The sequence below is a fragment of the Schistocerca serialis genome, chromosome 3 (assembly GCF_023864345.2).
Source record: "Schistocerca serialis cubense isolate TAMUIC-IGC-003099 chromosome 3, iqSchSeri2.2, whole genome shotgun sequence".
NCBI classification, from domain to species: Eukaryota; Metazoa; Arthropoda; class Insecta; order Orthoptera; family Acrididae; genus Schistocerca; species Schistocerca serialis.
The window spans coordinates 437,068,294-437,086,718 of NC_064640.1; the positions used below are offsets into that span (position 1 = coordinate 437,068,294).

The window sequence follows — 18,425 nt, forward strand, 5'->3', positions numbered from 1 at the left end:
TCTCCCTTTGTACAGAAGTGAACTAAATCATCATTTCTTCTTCCAATACTTTTTTTTCATTTTTCCATTCCTTCTTTTATTAACCCCATCTTCCTTTTGGTTCTGTATTCATTATCTGCATTTCACCGCTTTTCCACATTGTTTTATTTTGCCCTCTCATATCACTTCCCTGTCTTCCATTGCTTCTACTGTTTAAAGCTACTTACCTGCAAAACTTGTTATTTTCTGTTCCTCTCACATAAAAATATAACATTTGGTTTTTTCTCTTAACGGTGTCATTGTTACCACTTCAGGCGTTATTCATTTTTGACATCAGACTTACGTTAAACGATATAGTCAATAGAAAACATAGGGCATGTTGATGAAAATTTGGTAAGTTTTTATTTTGTCCGTCTCAGTTGCATGAATATACAATTTATTGCTGCAGTGGCTACCGGTTTCGGACTGACTGGTCCAGTGTCAAACCACACACAATGTTATAAACCGTAACTAGTCATACAACGTGGTGTCAAAAGGCACGAACAGCTTTTTTACAAGAAAGCCAAATTGTGATCCACAAATACTCTTATCGATAAGGCAGCTTATGTGTTTACTGTGACACCTGGTTGTGTTATTCAGATTTAACAGCAGACACACAAGCTGTCTCATCGATGAAAGTATTTGTTGCTCACAATTTGACTTTCCTTACAAAAGCTATTCATGCTTTTGGCACCATGCTGTGTGACTAGTTACGGTTAATAACAAAGTGTGTAGTTTGAGAATGGGCGCGTCAATCCTAAAACGGTCATCACTGCTGCAGTAAATTGTATCTTCATGCAAATAAAACAAAGAAAATAAAATTTACCAAATTTCCTCAATACTATACAGTAGCGGACCTACCGTCCCGAAGCAGCATGACTCGAATCAGCAAATAGGACATATTGCCGCATAATTAGGCTATGTATCTGTGAAATACAGACAAAACATAAAGATTACGAATAGGCTTGTATAGTACCATTTATTTCATTAAATTGTCGGTATGATTTACTGACCTACACTGAACTGCGTTTCTTAGTTATTTTGATTATTATTGTCGAAGATGATGTCAACATCAGGCCTGCTAGCAACCTGTAATAGCCTTTTCATAGAACACGTTATTTTCCATCAGAGCAGTAACCGTGATGTGTCGTCTATGTTACCATTGTAGTTCACACACATTCAACACACACAGCAGCAACACGGTAAAAGCGGGACAGATATTTCTAGAGACCCATGTCTGAACTTAATTTATTACGAAGCTAGCTTGTGAAAAGAGCTATGAACATCAGGTCATGTACAAGAAACTAGTGTATAAAACGATCGACAGGATACGGACAGTAATGCAACATTCTCTTAAGAACAGTACAGAAGGGCTGTTTTGAATAGGGCAACTTTCTCTGGCGCACGTAGAGAAATACTATTGCTAGGTTCGGGCTGCGTTCCGAGCTTATATGACCTATTGAAGGGAGTTACAGGTGTATGAAACTATCACTACAACAGAAATGTGGGGAGATATAGGATGTGGCGATACTTCAGGAAAAGTTCCGTTGATATAAAACATTCTAACTTACATTATCACTCCTGGGTGCTATCTGCTTTCATAGGAAAAAGAAGATGAATTTTTTTACCAACTTGCATCCCGCAACTGAAAAAATGTGATATATGGAACTGGTTGCACTTTAAACCATATTAATCCTCGAGGATTTTAAAACCGATGACCTGCAGTCAATGAGAATATTTGTTAGTTGTTATAGTAAAAGCACGTTGTTATGAGACACTGATATAACTCAGTGGAGTGTGTTTTGGCCGTATTGTGTTACCTGTTGCGAGTGTTAGGTGACTGCCCGTTGACTCAAACGCTGGGTTTCTACCAGTTGTAATTCTTGATGCAGATTACCATTCTCATGTGCCTCCCTACTGGCATGCAGTGTTTACTGCCAGCCTGGTCAAAATTATGCAACCTAAAAGGACAATTTGTGGTAAGTTATATAGGACCAAACTGCTAAGGTCATCGGTCCCTAGGCTTACACACTACTTAATCAAACTTAAACTAACTTACACTAAGGACAGCACACACACACCCATGCCCAAGGGAGGACTCGAACCTCAGACGGGGTAACTAAAAGGACATTTAGTGCAATTGTGGTGAGCGTTCCAGGGCCTTAAAAATTACTGAATTGCAGTCGTCCCATTCTCGGCATGTAGCTTGAAGTTGTATATAGCTAAAATAAAGATCTATGGTGTGAACTATCAAAAATTGAAGGAAATATTACAATATTATATCAAAATATTAAGCCACACTATAAAACAGCATAAAATCGACATGAGATCGATGCTTTAGAATTTTACGAGAAATATAACGAGAGTAGTCACCAGATCGGCACACCAGATGTTGCGTACATTTTTCAGGACAACGTAGACGTACTTGAAAATTGATATCTTCCGAAACTGCTCTCGTAATAACAAATGATTTAAGTAGTGATACAGGAACATTACTTACAGAATAAAGACTTTTCAGTTGAAGACAGGAAGCCTTTATAAAGGTCTGCAATCATGATGTTTTTATGATGCTGAAAAACGCTATCTATATGAAGATATAACGTGCGATCCGGGTAGATAATTTTGTTTAAGACTGTTCAATTCTTTGTTGAACCTGAAAACTATGTGAGTGTCTAATTGGGTTAAAGTACCCCAGATTAGACTGAATAGCGCTGTGCGAAGAGAATGGAACCTTTATTATTATAGATTTTGAGGTGAATATGGCTCTTTTATCACCCGTGGAGCCGGCCGGAGTGACCGAGCGGTTCTATGCGCTACAGTCTGGAACCGCGCGACCGCTACGGTCGCAGGTTCGAATCCTGCCTCAGGCATGGATGTGTGTGATGTCCTTAGGTTAGTTAGGTTTAAGTAGTTCTAAGTTCTAGGGGACTGATGACCTAAGAAGTTAAAACCCATAGTGGTCAGAGCCATTTGAACCATCACCCGTGAAGAGATGGTTCAAATGGCTCTGAGCACTATGGTACTTAACTTCTGAGGTCATGAGTCCCCTAGAACTTAGAACTACTTAAACCTAACTAGCCTAAAGACATCACACACATCCATGCCCGAGGCAGGATTCGAACCTGCGACCGTAGCTGTCTCGCGGTTCCAGACTGTAGCGCCTAGAACCGCTCGGCCAACCCGGCCGGCCCGTGAAAAGAGTTGTTAGGCGTATAGTGTAAATCATACAATTATCTCGTTGTGGCCACCGCAGGACCTACACTATCTGATAAAAGTATACATAAATGACCACTAGATGCCACGAAATGTGGGGCCGCGCGGTTCTAGGCGCTTCAGTCTGGAACCGCGCGACCGCTACGGTCGCAGGTTCGAATCCTGCCTCGGACATGGATGTGTGTGATGTCCTTAGGTTAGTTAGGTTTAAGTAGTTCTAAGTTCTATGGGACTGATGACCTCAGAAGTTAAGTCCCATACTGCTCAGAGCCATTTGAGCCACGAAATGTGGACCCGCCAGTGAAAAAAGGGGCTGAATGTATTGTGTTGTCAGCAGATGAGCAGTAACAGGGGAATTGGTCAATTAGGAGAGCTCAGTGACTTTGAACGTAGACTTTACATGAATAGCCGCGCAGGATTAGCCGAGCGATCTGAGGCGCTGCAGTCATGGACTATGCGGCTGGTCCCGGCGGAGGTTCGAGTCCTCCCTCGGGCATGGGTGTGCGTGTTTGTCCTTAGGATAATTTAGGTTAAGTAGTGTGTAAGCTTAGGGACTGATGACCTTAGCAGTTAAGTCCCATACTGTTTCACACACTTTTTTTTTTACATGAATAACAGATCCAGCAGTGACATTTCAGCCATTCTAGAGTTGCCCAAGTCGACTCCTGGTGACATGACGGTGAAATGGAAACGCGAAGGAATAACCAAAGCTAAACCAAGACTAGGCATCTCACATGCACTGATAACACAGTGGCCGTCGGGCACTGGGGAAGGTAGCTGTAAAAAATCGCATGAAATCAGTGGAAGGAATGACTCATGACTTCTTAAGTGCTACCAGTAGTCTTGCTAGCACAATGATTGTGCGTAGGGATTTAAGAAGATTGGGGTACAAAGGTCGAGCAGATACTCATAAATCACACATTTCTAAGACAATGCTAAACAACTCTCGAGGTGATGTAAAAAGCGACGCCACTGAACAATGGATGACCTGAAACGAGGGATTTCAGTTAGGTGTAAGGGACTGGGTTTGGCGAAAGCACGGAGAATGTTACCTGCCATCATGTGTAGTGCCAACAGTGAAGTACAGAGGTGGTGGTGTTACGATATGGAGGTGTATTTCGCAGTCAGGGTGTGATTACCTTAAAAAAAAGAAAAACTAAACGCGGAAGAATATGAATATATTTTGCAGCATTATGTACTGGTTACGGTGGAGGAAGCTAGGAGACGATGATTGAATCGGTACGACAATGCTCACTGTCATACGAGGCGTGTTTTTTAAGTAAGTATCGTTTTGAAATTAAAAAAAATACGTGCTAAGATATCTCAATAATTTTATTTTTACATGGAAGCCTGTACCTTAATCTACTTTTCTACATAATTTCCGTCAATATTAAGGCACTTGTCATAACGTTGTACCAGTTTTTGAATACCCTCCTCATAGAAGTCTGCCGCCTGACTTGTTAACCATTGCATCACCACTGTTTTGACTTCGTCATTGTCTTGAAGACGCTGACTGCCCAGGTGTTTCTTCAGGATGAAACATGGGATTCCTACGTCACACCAGAATCAAAGTAACAGCCCATGGAATGGCGGCATTCAGATTCATCCAGAAAAGTGAAGTTTAAGCAAACAATTTCTGCCCGGAAAATCATGTGCACAGTTTTTTGGGACAGAAAAGGAGTACTGCTTGTGGAATTTCTGCCTCGTAATGAGACAATCAATGCAGCAGCTTATTGTAAGACATTGCACAATCTGCGCCGTTCAATTCAGAACAAAAGACATGGCAAGTTGAGCAAGGGCATCGTTTTGCTGCAAGACAATGTCCGTCCGCATGTGGGGAATCAGACCAAAGATCTCATCACATCTTTTCGATGGGAAACTCTAGATCATCCTCCGTACAGCCCCGATCTTGCGCTTAGTGACTACCATCTATTCCTGCACTTGAAGAAACACCTGGGCGGTTAGCGTCTTCATGACGAAGTCAAAAAAGTGGTGATGCAGAGGTTAACAAGTCAGGCGGCAGACTTATATGAGGAGGGTATTCAAAAACTGGTACAACGTTATGACAAGTGCCTCAATATTGACGGAAATTATGTAGAAAACTAGATTAAGGTACAGGCTTTCATGTAAAAATAAAATTATTGAGATATCTTAGCACGTCTTTTTTTTTAATTTCAAAACGGTACTTACTTAATAAACACGCCTCGTAAATCAGCATCTATGAGGCAATGGTCTGCGGACAATAACATTCCTGAAATGAACTAGCCTGGCCAGGGTCGCGCTCGGAACCCAATCGAACATCTTTGGGAGGAGTCAGAACGTCGGCTCCCTTCTAGACCTGGCGTCTAACATCAGTACCTTCTCTGGTTTCTGTTCTTGAGGAAGGTTGGACTGCCATTCCTTCACAGAGATTGAGATACCACATTGAAAGTGTCCCCAACAGAGCCAAAGCTGTCATAAGGACGAAAGGTGGACGCACCTCATTTTGATGTCCAGTAATAGGTGTCCGGATACTTTTGATCAGATAGTGTGTGTGGTCGATTCATCTTAATCACTCTCAACGAAACTTTCCAGACACATAATAGTTACAGCTGGTAGCAGTGACCGATCGCCGATAGTGTAGTCAAACGGTAATGCGTCTTTACGTATGTTTACGGACATTAAATTAGGATTGTTTAAGTTTGCTTAACACCAAAACTGGGAACTAAACAGCTGTAGAAGAATTATTGTATCTAATAAGTAAAATTACACAGAATGACCTAAGAAAGGAAGATTGGAGAAGGAGATAAGTACAGGAGAAGGAAGCTTTCCTCAATAAAATAGTTCTACTGATATCAGATATTGAAATGCAACTAAGGGAGAAGTTCTTGTACTTGTACGTCTAGAACATACATACGTCGAAAAAAGTTTTGCATCACCCTCGTTCCCAGAACTCCTGACGATAGACGTTGATTGTGGATATTGTATCACAGAAACAGTCCCTTTGACTGTTCATTTCCAGTCATTTCACTAGGAAGAAGGTACACGGCTCGTGTTGTCTGTAGTTCAACCACGCCTAGACGATCAATACTGGTGTTCGATCGCGTCCGCATTGTTACTTTGTGCCAGGAAGGGCTATCAACAAGGGAAGTGTCCAGGCGTCTCGGAGTGAATCAAAGCGATGTTGTTCGGACATGGAGGAGGTACAGAGAGACAGGAACTGCCGATGACATGCCTCGCTCAGGCCGCCCAAGGGATACTACTGCATTGGATGATCGCTACTTTCGGATTATGGAACCCTCACAGCAAAGCCACCATGTTGAATAATGCTTTTCGTGTAGCCACAGGACGTCGTGTTACGACTCACACTGTGCGCAATAGACTGCATGATGCGGAACTTCACTCCCGACGTCCATGGCGAGGTTCATATTTGCTACCACGACACCATGCAGCGCGGTACAGATGGGCCCAACAACTTGCTGAATGGACCGCTCAGTATTGGCATCACGTTCTCTTCACCGATGAGTGTCGCATATGCCTTCAACCAGACAATCGTCGAGGACGTGTTTGGAGGCAACACGGTCAGACTGAACGCCTTAGATACACTGTCCAGCGAGTGCAGCAAGGTGGAGGTTCCCTGCTGTTTTGGGATGGAGTTATGCGGGGAAGACGTAAGCTGCTGGTGGTCATGGAAAGCGCCGTAACGGCTGTACGACATGTGAATGCCATCCTCCGACCGATAGTGCAACCATATCGGCAGCATATTCGAGGCCCCATCGTGCTCATCTTGTGAATGACTTCTTTCAGGATAACGACATCGCTCGACTAGAGTGGCCAGCATGTTCTACAGACATGAACCCTATCGACCATGCCTAGGATAGATTGAAAAGGGCTGTTTATGGACAACGTGATCCACCAATCACTCTGAGGGATCTACGCCGAATCGCCGTTAAGGATTGGGACAATTTGGACCAACAATGCCTTGATGAAGTTGTGGATAGTATGCGACGACGAATACAGGCATGCATTAATGCAAAAGGACGTGCTACTGGGTATTAGAGGTACCGGTGTGTTCAGCAGTCTCGACCACCACCTCTGAAGGTCTCGCTGTATGGTGGTACAACAGGCAATGTGTGGTTTTCATGAGCAGTAAAAAGGGCGGAAATGATGTTTATGTTGATCTCTCCTCTAATTTTCTGTACAGGTTCCAGAACTCTCAGAACCGAGTGATGCAAAACTTTTTTGATGTCTGTATATGGAATTTTATAGTCTTTATCCTTTAATTTTGATCGAGATGAAGTTTGCCAGTTCGGTGACATTTATTTTTATAAATTTCTGATAATCCAGGTAATTATAGGCCTTTCCTGATTCAAAAAAACAATAGTAAAAAAACTAAACTGCACTAAGGAAGGTAATCAAACGAAACTTTTACACACTTATTTAAGTATCTGTTTAGAGGAACCGTGTGACAAAAAACAGGTCTCAAAACGTACCTGTAACATAATATCCTCTAAGCAAGGTAACTAGTTCAGTTATTTAAAAGTTCAGTGGTTTGAGAAAAATCATGAAGCATTTAATATCGTCTTCTCAGCAAGTGTGTCTTATCAGAAACAAAGTTATTATACGAAATAAGGACTCCCTTTTACTGCCCTTTTCTAAGCCATTAACAGATGTCCCTAACTTCATTAATGGCAATTGTTTTCTACAGTTTTAGTTGTCACACTTGTTTCTGTTGGTATGTGTGCCGTCACAAACTTACCCCTATAACCCACAGAAATAATTTTTTTCTCTTTCTAATGGCTAAAGAATTTTTTTGTAAAACTGATGGCTTATACCGAATGGTCTGCACATACGAGTATAGCTTAAATATATCAACTTACCTTCAGATAATCAAGTCTTCAAATTTATCCACACTAGCAGAAAGTTTCCAAGAAATCTACAAACATGTTTTTTCATCTGCAATCAAGGTGGCTTTGTGACCATTTCAAGTGTAATGCAGGTACTTGTAGCATCCCTCACTAATGACAACAGTATGCAGTAACACACTGCAGCAGGGCTGTAAGTTGAAGGTTAACTGGAGCTATGATATTTAAGAACAAAAGCTTGAGCGCGCTGTTGTCACAAAACTATACCTAAGTCACAATGTTTCCCAGTTTTACGGTAAGGAAAAGTGCCTACTTTGTCTGCAGAGAAGCCAGCATGCGTTTTTTTCTGCTTTGTTCCGTGAGTCAGAGTGTAGTGCAAGTAATGTAATTAGATTTCGTAAGGAAAAGATGTAACACAGGACGTATACGAATGAGCAATAGAGATGACAGTAGAAGCGAAGGAAATGAAAGTAGCTTTAAGATGTGTTATAGTAATGAAAAATTTTGAAATTCGTTTGTAATATGCACCATAAAGTCGCATCTGTAAATTAACAGAGAAAAAGCTTGTACAACATCTATGTGACTACTGTGCAATTCACACTTAGTGCCTGCGAGAGTGTTCATCGAACCACTTTGGTGACTACCGAAACATTGCTTCGTTTTTATACCGACAAAGACCTCCACAGTTTCTTAAACGGCGCTTACGATTTAGAATATACTTTGATGTTCAAGAGTAATAGATATTCGTTTTTTATAATAATTTTAATACAAAATTTTATGAGGTTTGTTTATAATATTTTCGAGATATTACAATTTTTATATACAAATACTTCGATTCATAAATAAAAAATACATAATGTATATTTAGCACACACTGATTAGCCAGTTTTAATACATGTATTCAACAAAAATGCAATGGTTCATCAAATTTAAGTGATGAAGTGACTGCTCCTTCTGTAATTTATGTACAAATACTGATATTAATATCACTTTAAATGATTATAAGGCATCAACATGCCTGATACCAGAAGGATATTGCACATATTGTACAATGATAATATTATTTTAGCCAGTTCTAGCACCATGAACCACTTACATCCTTTTTTTGTGCCAGAAAGAACATAACATTTGTTGTTCATCTTTGGCATTACACACTTTTAACACTCATTCTATTAAATGACTATTTACATACTGAAAATAAGTTTCAGTAACTACGCATAAATTAGCTGCAGCAGTGTTTCAGTGTTCCCATACGGTGAAGTCTCGCAATAACATGCTAAATTTCAAAATGGCCTGACCTCAACTGATATGAATGTACAGAATTGCCTATTATATAATGATTTTTGTCCTGTAGACTATAATGAGTTGCTGATTGAGTTCTCTACTGGATTGAAGTCTTATATAAGGAGCATAATTCTTCTGTGCACTAAATACATAGTTTTTATCTCACTCTACATATCACAATATTTAAAGTAATTAGCATGGCAGTAAATGTCACGAGGCATACTGAGCACACAGAAATTTACTTCAAATGTTTCCAAACACCGTATTTAATTTTTAACTGTTGCGTTATGAAACCGGTCCTGCGAGTGAAATTTACCGTAATGCGAGAAACCTAATAGCGCCAAAATCGTATTTTCCTGGATGCGCTCGTCATATTTCTGTTACCTAGTGGATCTTCTAGTAGCAGCTCTTAATGAAAAGGTGCTTTAATCGAATGAAATCGTTATTAAGGTGAGAATTTATTAATACACACAATACTGATTTCAAATAGTTCTGTATAAACCAAACTGTGGCAGATCTGATTACAAAAATTCCTAAATTCTTTTCCTCAATATTCTGACCAATATCTATTTTAAAAACTAGAAGGTGTTTGTGTTTTGGACAGATACTTAAGTGGATAAATAGTATATTCAGTCATAGCTCCTACATCTAAATACAGAAAATAAAAGTAAGCCATATTCAATTTGTAGACATAAATCACATATAAACTAGTTGATACACATTAAATGGATAAAGTGACGAATTGTATCCTTTACAAGGGACGTGAATATTTCAGATTTCCACGTTAAATACTGTTTACGATAATCACTGTTGATTATGTGGACAGTTAACAAGTACGGCACGATTTCACTCAGAATTCCATTGCTGTACATTCTCTTTATGCACAATGTACTTGTGCTTGACAAAATGGAAACCGATGCTGCTGTATCCAAAATACGTTGTTCTGATATGGTTTTTTGGTTGCCCTCCTTTTGTATCGGCCCAGATTGTCTTTTCCATATTTTTTAACGATTACTCACAAGGAAAGATCTTATTTTACATAATACTTATCGTAAATAATTACATTATATTACTTATCGTAAAATAGTTAAATTACCAGCAATTAAATTTAATGACTTTTGCGTGAAGTGTTCGTGCAGTCAAAATAACCAGTGTTATCTTCACAAAAAGAAAAATTTAGATGCTCGTGACTGTCTTAGTTACAGAAATTCAGTTAAAACAAACCAAAAATAATAAAAAAAGAATTTTAAAAACTTGTGAACTCCTGTAGAACATGAATGTATACGTTTCATTTTCGTAACGCTCAACACAGATTTTCACCCCAAGTCCTATGTCTGTCCGATTGTGAATATTCGACTGCAGCACAGGTAACTAACAACAATTATGGTGTGGTTACTACCGTTAAGTGGAACACTATTTAGTAAAACACTGCTTACAGCTTCTTTAAAGTACTACACAAACGGTGCACCAATTGACGCAAAAGGCACAGTTCATGTAAATACATATGAGCTCGTGGTTTCTTTGAGAAACCCATGTAACGTTAAAAGTTTGTAACAGTCGCCACTGCTGCCAAGTGTTTTATGCTTCTGCTACGTACTTGTAAATTTGTTGCCTGAGTGAAATGGAGATGAAATATGTGAATGATAAATATTTTGCATACACACATCTATTGAAGTTTCATAATGAACTCGTGAATTAGGAATTTCCGTCTTGGAGCCAGAGTGATCTGAAACAGAAACAGATATAACGTATTTTATTGCCAAGTGTCCATGAAACATACACTGTACATCACATAAAACTCTGAAAGAAGTTAAATAGCTAGTTATGTATATCTTCTGGCAATTATGTGTATAGAGCAGTTTCACTAGGGGTGCAAATAGTAGGCAAGCTGAATGCTGCATACAGGGTGAACCACACCGTCAATGAACAGAGATTGTGCACGGACTAGCCGTCCTCTAGCTACCAAAGAAGCAGTTTCAGAAGCTATACATCAAGAACCTCAGTAGAATAACCATTATGCATTCTTCACAGACAGAGGCTGTGTTTCCAACATGATGGTGCACGTGGTACATCCGCTTACTTTGGAAGAAACGTGCGACGATAGTTAAGCAGAGCCTTTTCCGGGAAATGGATCGGTTGTGGAGGTTCTGTTTCATGGCCTCCGCGTTCGCCCGACCTAAGTCTTTTGGATTTGTTCTTGTAGGGACACATCAAGGACCATATCTGTTCTACTCTGCCCGTGAATGTGGAAGAACTGGTAGGGCACTTCCTTGTTGCCTTGTAGCGATATAGATGCAGCAATGCTGAGAAGAGTTCACAGACGCATGATCCAACGGATCGCAAAATGTTAGGAGATCCACGGAGTTCGCAGTGATTATCTGATCTGAAGACTATGTATGTTTTGCGAAAAATATATTGTCACTCATTGTGCATTTACCACCTGTGGACGCAGACCGAGTAGGACTCGAGCAGCGGCAGTTAGTCAGGCTGAAGGCGCCAAAGTCTTGCTTGTGGTGTGCGTAAAAATTCATAACTAACATTGTGCCTCCTGGTCTCTGTTGATAGCCGTGTAGACTGTATAAGGAACGGTTTCTGCAGTGTCGTACTACGTAGTTTTCGAATTCTGAATTGTCTGTGGTCCACAGTATCGTTTTGTATTTTTCTGCTCTGTGTTGATGTCGATGCCGCGCTTTCGTCTGCTACCTGTATATTTTTTAGCCCACATCTCGCGCCCTACATAGTTTTGGCATTGAGAATTTCGGTGATAGCGATGTTTTCGATGCCCTAGAAAAAGAAATTGTCGATTAAAATTCGGATGAGAAAGCTGATGATATCGATATTGGTCCAGATTTCTGTATGTCTGAATATTCTGGTAGATAATAAATAAAATAAAATAATGTAGTGAAGCGTTTGAAATACTGTATTGTCTAAATGAACATTCGTAGAACAACATTGACAGGAAAAGTATAAAAAAAAATCGCACCCAACATGTATCTGCAAAGCGTGTGCCGTTGTCAATAAGAGCCAAAAGGAACAAAAAAAGTGCGAAAAGAAACATCCAGATGGTGTCCAAATTGTGCTGTAGCTCTGTGTACCTGAATGATTCAAAACATAGTATATTCAGGCAGATTAAATGTAATAAAGGTGTGTACATGCTTGTCTTCGGAATAAAAACATGATAATTAAAACATTTCGTACGTTACCTAATTTTAATATTTCCAGTCAGATTTTTAAGATTAGATTAACTAAGTTTTATCATTTAAAATGAAACATCATACACAATTTTCTGTATGTCCATGTTATCACAGGTGTTTGTGGGACCTCGGCTGTTCAGTAGAAAATGTCAAATCAAACACCTTTCGGTCGTCTAAATTTCCAGATTTTTATTTTATTGGACTGTCAGTTTCAACAATATATTACGCCATCTTCAGGGCCCCTGACCGACGCGTAGGAAGACTCGCTCATTTGGTCCAGTCAAAATAGAGGCCACCATTCAAAGACTGTTACCCACAGATGGTCTACGGATACGTCTTTGAATGCTGGCCCCTGTTTTGACTATACCAACGGTGGGAATCTTCCTACGCGTAGATCAGATGGCCTGAAGATGGCGTAATATATCGCCGAAACTGATAGCACTTTGGAAATTTAGACGAATGAAAGGTGTTGGATTTGACATTCACACACTCAATTACTGCGTTCACAGTTACAAAGCAATGATTTTCGAAAAAAAATGTTAAAAAATCAATCCAGATGCTCCATACAGAGTGACTCAGGCCAGTCCTGAACGTGTTAAAATATTATAACTGGCCGCTCGTACTGAATATAATTACTCTGTTTAACATTTCCACAATTATAAGTTTTGTAGTTATTTGCGTCCTATGACAGGTAATTTATTTTTGTCTCGTTATTATTCTCCATAAATATTTATGACATGTCTGGCCATTACGTGTTATATTGAGCGTCCAAAAAACTGTAGTTGTAGGATATGTTTCATCTAAGAAACAGTGCATACTACAGCATGATAGAACAGATCAGGAACAGAAAATAATTAAAAAAAAAATACACCTACACTCAGAATTGACCTCGCGGACTAGAGTACTCTGGCGTAATACTCTATCCATTGCACTAACTTTCTTCTTAGGGCCTCCTTCCACTCCTTTAGTCCCACAGTACGCTCGCCATACAGAGCGCCCAGTCGGGTTTAGCTTGTAGTTCTTAATGATAGTTTCCTCGCGTAGTTTGTCCTGAAGCATTTTACAGACTTCCTACGTAAGTTTTCTTAAAACTAAAATCTCGTCTTGGTAGAAGATGAGCTTCTTAAAAAACAAAAAAAACTTTTTCATTTAAACGAATGGGACTTTTCGTGAAAAATAAAGAAATCTCCATTTGGAAAACTAATGAGCGCTATCATGTGAGCAAAAGAATTTTTAACATATTACTTTGGAAGATAAGAAGAAAGAAGACTCTCAACGAAAAGCTGAAAGCAATTTTTCTTGAAAAAAAAAATAACCACACATTGGGAAAATCACAAAGCGCAAAGACTCATCAGTACTAGTAGACGTTTTCTTGAGTAAAAGCAATTTGACTCTTCTCGAATAGTATACAGTTACTTGTACGGGAAGCCCCCCAAGAGACACTTCTAGAAAACTGCAGAAAAATTCTTTATATTTCGGTTGCCAACTTTAATAACCAGTTTCAGAACGATGGAGCACAACAATCAGTCGTCTGTCGCAGTTCATTCAAGACTGAATGAACTGTGACAGAAGCCCAAACAACAGGGGACTGACATACTAGGACATTATTGAAACTATGAAATAATGCACTGATAATGGCTAGGCACTAGCCGAAATCTAGATTTGCTTTAATAAAACTCGAAAGGGAAGGGTGGCTGACTGCAGTGCTCCATCATTTTGAAAGTCGTATCACAGTCGTTGACTGCATCCACATTCCTAACGGAAGGTAACTTGATTAATAACCAGTGTTGCTGAATTAAATAGTCCGTAATGTCAGCGTATCTGGTGTTGAGTCATGAGTGCGTAAGTGGCTCGTAGCTGTTCTGTTTTGCAGTCTGATTCGATTCCAGTCTGGTCGTAGTGTATCTTCTAGTGGTATTTCTGGAGGTGCCGTGCAGGTGACAAGGGCCAATCTTTTACGGACTAATGACCACGCTTTGTTTTGATCGATGAACGTGAAGCGGTTTTCTAGGGTATCTCATAGATCAGATGACACTTATTGCAATAAGGGTCTGGTGTCGCTCCGATTCGACATAGGTTCTTTCCAAGTTGATCTTATGATATGCAGCCAGTACATGGGCATACTGCCTGTGCTTTATTACTAATAGGACTGCTGTTAGGCGAAGGCAAAGAAGTGCGCTGTTCAGGTTGTCGGGTCTTTCCAGACCACATCACGTGATGTTCTATGTGTGGTCTCGGGAATCTACCCTATAGACTGCACGATCAGGTATCGTGTCACGGCGTATTGGCTCAAGATGGGAAGACTGAACAAGATAATTGTCATAACGGGGTTAGATATAAGAGATAAACGCCACTTAAAGAGGTGGCGGTCAGTTAACTGGCAACAGGAATGGGATAGCAGGAGATAAGGGCACGATATTTTATACTTTATTCCCCAAAGTCAGCGAACTGTTAGGAATAAGACATATCGACCCAAGCAGAGGCGTGATCCACTTCCTGACAACATAGCCCTTACCCAGTGCTTTTACACTGCTTGAATCTCAGTGAAGGGAAGAATCCACTTGTGGGGAGAGAGGATCCTCGAGAATGTCGTCGTACACTGCACGTTTCTCATAAAGACAAGACGACTAGAACAAACTTACGAGGACTTGTACAACGGGTACCGAGCGAGGTGGCGCAGTGGTTAGCACACTGGACTCGCATTCGGGAGGACGACGGTTCAATCCCGTCTCCGGCCATCCTGATTTAGGTTTTCCGTGATTTCCCTCAATCGCTTCAGGCAAATGCCGGGATGGTTCCTTTGAAAGGGCACGGCCGATTTCCTTCCCCATCCTTCCCTAACCCGAGCTTGCGCTCCGTCTCTAATGACCTCGTTGTCGACGGGACGTTAAACACTAATCTCCTCCTCCTCCTCTGTACAACGGGATTATAGATGAAGCAGCATTGACATAAATCGATAGTACGGTAGACTCGATCTCAAAGGCCTTGTACCTTCAGTACATAACAGAACGACGAAATAGGCCTGACATTACACCCAGGGCACAGCAGTCAAATAAGATAGCGAAAGTGATCCAAGCAACAATACAGACGATGATGACAAATTCCGTGATCAATTCACCTAGTACGCAAACAGTGACAGGTTATTGTACCGCATCGAAAAGCACAGGTGAAGGAGCTCTTGAAAAGAGAGAATATTGGGCGAATCGATTGGCCTGCACGTTACCCCAACTTAAATCCCATGGAGAACGTGTGGTATGTGTTGGGAGACGTTCTATAGTACGTCCACATGCACCAACGACCATACAGCAGTCATCAACCACGCTGGTGGAGGAATGGAACGCCATGTCACAAGAACTCCTTACCAACCATGTGGCTAGCATAGGAGCGCGTCGCAGAGCAAGCACTGACGTCCGTTTATTAAGAATCATGTCTAGGGGACCATCATGAATCGCGGTGACTTCAGAATAATTATCGTCTTCGAATAAAAGTGACCTTTCTATTCGTCTCATTGCATATTTCTTTTGGTTATCCTCTGTGCTATTCGTTGAGGTGACAAAAGTCCTGGGATAGCGATATGCACATATACAGATGCCGGTAGTATTGCGTGCACAAAGTATAAAAGAGCAGTGCATTGACGGGCACGATGGGAATTAGCAGACGGTGAACACAGAATGGTAGTTGGAGCTTGACTCATGGGACATTCCATTTCGGAAATTGTTAGGGAATTCAATATTCCGAGATCCACAGTGTCTAGAGTGTGCTGAGAATACCAAATTTCAGGCGTTACCTCTCACTATGGAGAACGCAATGGCCGATGACCTTCACTTAACGACCGAGACCAGTGGCGTTTGTGTAGATTTGTCAGTGCTAACAGATAAGCAACACTGCGTGAAATAACTGCAGACATCAATGTGGGACATACGACGAGCAGACGACCGACTCAAGTGCCTTTGCTGACAGCACGACGTCGCCTTCAGCGTCCGTCCTGAGCTCGTGACCATATGTATTGGACACTAGACGACCGGGAAACCGTGGCCTGGTCAGATGAGTCCCGATTTCAGTTGGTGAGAGCGGATGTTAGGGTTCGAGTGTGACGCAGACCTCACGAATCCATAGACCCGAGTTGTCACCAAAGCACCATGCAAGCTGGTGGTAGGTCCATAATGGTGTGGGCTCTGTTTATTTGGAATGGACTGGGCCCTCTGGTCAAGCTGAACCGATCATTGACTGGAACTGGTAATGTTCGGCTATTTGGACACCATTTGCTGCCATTCATGGACTTCATCCTCCCTAACAACGATGTCTTGTCACTGGGCCACAACTGTTCGCGATTGGTTTGCAGAACATTCTGGACAGATCGAGCGAATGATTTGTCCCCCTACATCGCTAACGTGAATCCCGTCGAATATTTATGGGACATAGTCGAGATGTCAGTTTGTGCACAAAATCCTGCACCGTCAACACTTTCGCAATTATGGACGGTATTAGAGGCAGCATGACTCAATATTTATGCAGGGGGCTTCCAACGACTAACTGACTCCATGCCACGGCGAGTTGCTGCACTACGCCGAGCAAAAGGAGGTCCAACACGATATTAGGAAATATCCCCTGACTTTCGTCACCTCAGTATACGATAAGAGTGCGGTGCCCCATTAGACGCGCCGGCCAGAGTGGCTGAACGGTTCTAGGCGTTACAGTCTGGAACCGCGCGACCGCTACGGTCGCAGGTTCGAATCCTGCCTCGCGCATGGATGTGTGTGATGTCCTTAGGTTGGTTAGGTTTACGTATTTCTAAGTTCTAGGGGACTGATGACCTCAGCAGTTAAGTCCCATAGTGCTCAGAGCCATTTGAACCATTTGAACCCCATTAGACGCGACATGTTTCACAAGGTTGACTCGCATGGATCCATCCCCGTTAGGAACGTTAAAGTGAGCATTCGTGGTTCACTGCTTCTGTCGAACTTGAAACACTTCACCATAGTTTAATGCGCCAATTGAATCTTCTCATCTAGAATATCAGATGGTTAAGTTGTACACGCGAATAGCGCGTACACCCAATCTCGAGCCAGACGCAGTCTTTACTCATCTCTCCCAACGAGTTCTTAAAATCTACCCATTTGCATTATACATTACTGTTTGACGGAGTTCATGTTTACAAATACCCATTTTCAAGAAATCAAATTGCAATCCTGATACAGCGATACCGATAGTCGTCACAAACCAGTCATCTATCTCACTAGGTCTTGGGTTAGTACTGCCAAATAGAAACCCAAACCTCAACGTATTCCTTCGCATGGATGATGATTAGCTGAAGAGCGTTACTTATGAGTTGTCTTGAGTCACCTCACTAGTGTCACCTGTCGTTCCATTGGCTGCCAGTGATGGCGTTCAGCACAAACAACAGCACGCGATCTGGTGTGCACAGCGCTGCTGCGTTCGTGACGACTGAATGGAAATGCTAGTGTTATAAGTGATTAAAGTGTTGCCCAAATGCTTTTCTTTGACACTCATTTTCTAGCGAAAATATGCGTGGCGTGAAATTTAGTTACAGGCATTTTTGTACCGTATGCAACGAAAAGCACTGCAACGTCCGAGAGCGGCAATTTTGGTTCACGCTGTGTATGTATTACTATGTTAAATTTACGAGCAGTGATCTACAGGCCTTGATGTATATGTATACACTACCTGATCAAAAGTATCTGGACACCAATGGGTAAGGTGGAATTGACCTATATGACACGAGAGACAGACTCGCCAGCATAAATGGATGCGGGGATTATTGTGCTGCCAGTAGAGATGCAGTAACAATAGATTATATCCGTCAGGAGAGATCAGTGACTTCAAATGTAGACTAGTCATTGGGTGTAACCTA

General features: G+C 41.2%; 1 protein-coding gene across 2 annotated transcripts in view; it reads right to left on the minus strand.

Moving 5' to 3' along the window:
- Nucleotides 1-8,862: 8,862 nt before the first annotated feature.
- Nucleotides 8,863-18,425, minus strand: part of LOC126470325 (elongation of very long chain fatty acids protein AAEL008004-like) — a 355,626-nt gene continuing 346,063 nt past the window's right edge. For both annotated transcript variants that reach the window (XM_050098108.1, XM_050098107.1), the window contains exon 10: nt 8,863-11,085. The gene's annotated coding sequence lies outside the window, so the exon portion shown is untranslated. The remainder of the gene's footprint in view (nt 11,086-18,425) is intronic.